The sequence below is a fragment of the Triticum urartu genome, chromosome 5 (genome assembly GCF_003073215.2).
Source record: "Triticum urartu cultivar G1812 chromosome 5, Tu2.1, whole genome shotgun sequence".
Taxonomy (NCBI): Eukaryota; Viridiplantae; Streptophyta; class Magnoliopsida; order Poales; family Poaceae; genus Triticum; species Triticum urartu.
The window spans coordinates 525,762,650-525,768,668 of NC_053026.1; positions in this window are offsets into that span (position 1 = coordinate 525,762,650).

Below are 6,019 nucleotides of genomic sequence, written 5' to 3' on the forward strand. Positions count from 1 at the left end.
CATGCTATTTTGGGCAGGCTGGCTTATGCACGCTTCATGGCCCAACCGTGTTATGTGTATCTTAAATTGAAGATGCCTGGCCCCAAAGGTGTGATCACTATTACGGGCAATCGGAAGAAAGCGGAAGAATGTTTTCAGAAAGGTTCGAAGATCGCCGACGCTTAGATGGCAGTGGTGGAGTTGCGGGAATACCAGAAGACTGCAGACCCGAGTGATTTGTTGCGAGCCAAGAAGCCCGCTACAGATTCAGCTTTTCAGTCGACTGGCGATACAAAGACATCTCATATCCACCCGACCGACCCCAGCGCTGCTCCAACTCATATCTCGACAACACTCGACTCCAAATAGGAAGAAGCGCTCATCCAGTTCCTCCATGAGAACTGGGACATGTTCGCATGGAAGCCCTCTGACATGCCGGGTGTTCCCAGGGAGCTGGCTGAGCACCGCCTAAGAGTCGACTCAAAAATAAAACCTGTCAAGGAACATCTCCGACGGTCCGCCGTCCAGAAGAGAAAGGCCATTGGCGAAGAGGTAGCTCGGCTCTTAGTGGCAGAGTTCATCCGAGAAATCTACCACTCCGAGTGGCTCGCCAATGTTGTCATGGTCCCCAAGAAGGACAAGTCACTTCGCATGTGCATTGACTTTAAACATATCAATCGGGCCTGCCCGAAAGACCATTTTCCTCTCCCCCGCATCGACCAGATAGTCGACTCGACCGTGGGATGTGTGCGACTGTCTTTTTCAGACGCCTATTCCGGGTACCATCAGATCCGTCTGTATGGACCTGACGAGATCAAAACAGCTTTCATCACTCCATTCGGGTGCTTCTGTTATGTTACAATGCCATTCGGCCTCAAGAATGCCGGAGCCACATTCATGAGGATGATTCAGAAGTGTTTGCTCACCCAAATCAGTCGGAATGTGGAGGTGTGCATGGATGATATTGTGGTCAAGTCACGGAAGGGTTCCGACCTGCTGACTGACCTTGCTGAAACCTTTGCCAACCTCAGAAGGTTTGATATCAAGCTTAATCCATCAAAATGCACATTCGGGGTTCCTGGCGGAAAGTTACTCGGTTTTCTCGTTTCCGAACGGGGAATCGACGCCAATCTAGAAAAAGTTGGTACTATACTCCGAATGAAAAGTCCTGTGCGAGTGCACGATGTTCAGAAGCTTACTGGTTGCTTGGCCGCCCTAAGTCGATTCATATCTCGTCTCGGTGAAAAGGCATTACCTCTTTACCGATTGATGAAGAAGTTTGACAAGTTTGAGTGGACTCCTGAAGCTGACGCACGTTCGCAGAACTCAAAACTCTGCTCTCCACCCAGCCGGTGCTTGCTGCCCCAATCAGCAAGGAGCCTTTGCTGATTTACGTTGCAGCCACAGGACAAGTCGTCAGTACGGTACTCACGGTCGAGCGGGAAGAAGAAGGGAAAACCTTCAAAGTTCAGCGCCCAGTGTATTATATTTCTGAAGTCTTGACCCCATCGAAGCAAAGATATCCTCATTATCAGAAGCTCGTATATGGGATTTATATGACCACAAAGAAAGTTGCCCACTACTTCTCTGATCATTCCATTACAGTCGTCAGCGACGCTCCGTTGTCAGAGATCTTGCATAACAGGGACGCAACTAGTCGAGTGGCAAAATGGGTGATTGAACTCCTTCCTCTAGATATCAAGTTTGAGGCAAAGAAAGCAATCAAGTCCCAGGCAATCGCGGATTTCGTCGCCGAGTGGATTGAACAGCAACTGCCGACTCAGGTCCACTCGGAGCATTGGACCATGTTCTTTGACGGTTCCAAGATGATAAATGGTTCCGGAGCTGGAGTGGTGTTGGTCTCTCCCAGAGGAGATAAACTCAGATAGGTTCCAAAAGAGAAGCCATTCCCAGCAATGTGTTTCTGGAACACATCCACACACCATCAGTCCAGGAGGATCCCTTCACTAAAGAGGCCCCGCAACCAAAAAGTGCCACGGATCCGACTGAAGTCGAAGTACCAGCTGTGGTCGACTTGATCATGGAAGTCCTGGTTATCACTCCCGTCTGGACAGAACCGTACATCGCGTACATCCTAAGGAAAGAACTCCCAGAAGACGAAGAAGAAGCTCGACACATCGTCCGTTGATCCAAGGCCTTTACAGTCATAAAGGGACAATTATATAGAGAAAGCGCGACTGGGGTCGGCCAGAAGTGTATTACACCAGAAGAAGGTCAGATGATCCTTAACAATATCCACTCGGGGACCTGTGGCCATCATGCGTCCTCTTGGACCATTGTGGCTAAAGCATACCGAGCGGGGTTCTACTGGCCAAGAGCCAATGAGATGGCCAAAGAGATAGTCGACAAATGTGAAGGATGTCAGTATTACTCCAACATGCCACACAAGCCCGCGTCAGCCCTGAAAACCATTCCACTCGTCTGGCCCTTCGCTGTTTGGGGGTTGGACATGGTTGGACCACTGAGAACAGGCAGGAGCGGCTTCACTCATGTGCTGGTAGCAGTCGACAAGTTCACCAAATGGATTGAGGCCAAGCCTATCAAGAATCTTGATGCTTGCACCGCTATCAATTTCATCAGAGAGTCGATATTCAGATATGGAGTTCCGCACAGCATCATCACCGACAACGGGTCAAACTTCGATTCCGACAAATTCAGGGCCTTTTGCGCCTCTCAGGGCACTCGGGTCGACTATGCTTCGGTCGCTCACCCTCAGTCCAATGGGCAAGCAGAAAGGGTAAACGGCCTAATTCTCAAAGGACTGAAACCCTGATTGATGTGCGATCTCAAGCACGCAGCAGGTGCATGGGTCGACGAGCTTCCATCAGTCCTTCGGGGATTGAGGACAACCCCGAATCGATCGACCGGAAGAACCCCATTCTTTCTGGTCTATGGAGCCGAGGCAGTCTTACCGAGTGACCTGCTTCACAACGCTCCCAGAGTCGAGCTCTACTCAGAAGATGAAGCAGAACAAGCCCGGTAGGACGCAGTCGACCTCCTAGAAGAAGAAAGAGAAATGGCCTTGATTCGATCGACCATCTATCAACAAGACTTGCGTCGATTCCATGCCAGAAACATGAAGAGCCGAGCCTTCCAAGAAGGAGACTTAGTCCTCCGAGTGGATCAGTAGAAACCACACAAGCTCGCTCCTACTTGGGAAGGCCCCTTCATAGTCACCAGAGTCCTCCACAATGGAGCATACCACCTCTACAATGTCGATCGCCAGATTGATGAGCCACGTGTTGGGGAACGTAGTAGAAATTCAAAATTTTCTATGCATCACCAAGATCAATCTATGGAGTAATCTAGCAACGAAGGGAAGGAGAGTGCATCTACATACCCTTGTAGATCGCTAAGCGGAAGCGTTCAAGTGAACGGGGTTGATGGAGTCGTACTCGTCGTGATTCAAATCACCGATGATCCTAGTGCCGAACGGACGGCACCTCCGTGTTCAACACACGTACAGCCCGCTGACGTCTCCTACGCCATGATCCAGCAAGCGGAGAAGGAGAGGTTGGGGAAGACTCCATCCAGCAGCAGCACGACGGCGTGGTGGTGGTGGAGGAGCGCGAGACTCCAGCTGGGCTTCGCCAAGCACTACGAGAGACGAGGAGGAAGAGGGGTAGGGGCTGCGCCAACAGGGAGATTGAATCGCGTGTGTTGGGCACCCCAAACCTCAAGTATATATAGGGGGAGGGGAGGGGCTGCGCCCCCACCTAGGGTTCCCTCCCTAGGGGTAGCGGCAGCCCCCAGATCCCATCTGGGTGGCGGCCACAAGGGGGAGAGGGGGAGGCGCACCTGGGGTGGGCCTTAGGGCCCATCTGCCCTAGGGTTTGCCCCCTTCCCCTCTTGGAGGTGCCTTGGGCCATGGTGGGAGGCGCCCCAGCCCACCTAGGGGCTGGTCCTTTCCCACTATTGGCCCATGTAGGCCCCCGGGGCTGGTGGCCCCACCTGGTGGACCCCCGAACCCCTCCGGTGGTCCCGGTACACTACCGGTGATGCCCGGAACACTTCCGGTGGCCAAAACCATACTTCCTATATATCAATCTTTACCTCCGGACCATTCTGGAACTCCTCGGGACGTCCAGGATCTCATCCGGGACTCCGAACAACATTCGGTAACCGCATGCATACTTTCCCTATAACCCAAGCGTCATCGAACCTTAAGTGTGTAGACCCTACGGGTTCGGGAACCATGCAGACATGACCGAGACACCTCTCCGGCCAATAAACAATAGCGGGATCTGGATACCCATGTTGGCTCCCACATGTTCCATGATGATTTCATCGGATGAACCACGATGTCAAGGACTTAATCAATCCCGTATACAATTCCCTTTGTCTAGCGGTATTATACTTGCCCGAGATTCGATCGTCGGTATCCCGATACCTTGTTCAATCTCGTTACCGGCAAGTCTCTTTACTCGTTCCGTAACACATCATCCCGTGATCAACTCCTTGGTCACATTGTGCACATTATGATGATGTCCTACCGAGTGGGCCCAGAGATACCTCTCCGTTACACGGAGTGACAAATCCCAGTCTCGATTCGTGCCAACCCAACATACACTTTCGGAGATACCAGTAGTGAACCTTTATAGCCACCCAGTTACGTTGTGACGTTTGGCACACCCAAAGCACTCCTACGGTATCCGGGAGTTGCACAATCTCATGGTCTAAGGAAATGATACTTGACATTAGAAAAGCTTTAGCATACGAACTACACGATCTTTGTGCTAGGCTTAGGATTGGGTCTTGTCCATCACATCATTCTCCTAATGATGTGATCCCGTTATCAACGACATACAATGTGTTGGGGAACGTAGCAGAAATTCAAAATTTTCCTACGTGTCACCAAGATCTATCTATGGAGAAACCAGCAACGAGGGGAAGGAGAGTGCATCTACATACCCTTGTAGATCGCTACGCGGAAGCGTTCAAGAGAACGGGGTTGATGGAGTCGTACTCATCGTGATCCAAATCATCGATGATCCTAGTGCCAAATGGACGGCACCTCCGTGTTCAACACACGTACAGCCCGGTGACGTCTCCCATGCCTTGATCCAGCAAGGAGAGAGGGAGAGGTTGAGGAAGACTCCATCCAGCAGCAGCACAATGGCGTGGTGGTGGTGGAGGAGCGTGGTACTCCAGCAGGGCTTCGCCAAGCACCGCAAGAGACGAGGAGGGAGAGGGGTAGGGTTGTGCCAAGAAGGAGATTGAATTCGTGTGTATGGCAGCCCAAAAGCTCAAGTATATATAGGGGAGGGGAGGGGCTGCGCCCCCACCTAGGTTTCCACCCCTAGGGGTGGCGGCCAGCCCTAGATCCCATCTAGGGGGCGGCCAAGGGGGAAGAGAGGGGGGGCGCACCACTAGGTGGGCCTTAGGCCCATCTGAGCCTAGGGTTTGCCCCCTTCCACTCTCCCTTGCGCCTTGGGCCTTGGTGGGGGGGGCGCACCAGCCCACCTGGGGCTGGTCCCCTCCCACACTTGGCCCATGCAGCCCTCCGGGGCTTGTGGCCCCACTTGGTGGACCCCCAGGACCCTCCCGGTGGTCCCGGTACGTTACCGATAAAACCCGAAACTTTTCTGGTGACCAAAACAAGACTTCCCATATATAAATCTTTACCTCCGGACCATTCCGGAACTCCTCGTGACGTCCGAGATGTCAAACAGGACTCCGAACAACATTCGGTAACCACGTATATCTATTCCTTATAACCCTAGTGTCATCGAACCTTAAGTGTGTAGACCCTACGAGTTCGGGAACCATGCAGACATGACCGAGACATTCTCCGGTCAATAACCAATAGCGGGATCTGGATACCCATGTTGGTTCCCACATGTTCCATGACGATCTCATCGGATGAACCACGATGTCGAGGATTCGATCAATCCCGTATACAATTCCCTTTGTCTAGCGGTATGATACTTGCCCGAGATTCGATCGTCGGTATCCCGATACCTTCTTCAATCTCGTTACCGGCAAGTCTCTTTACTCGTTCCGTAACAGATCATCCCGT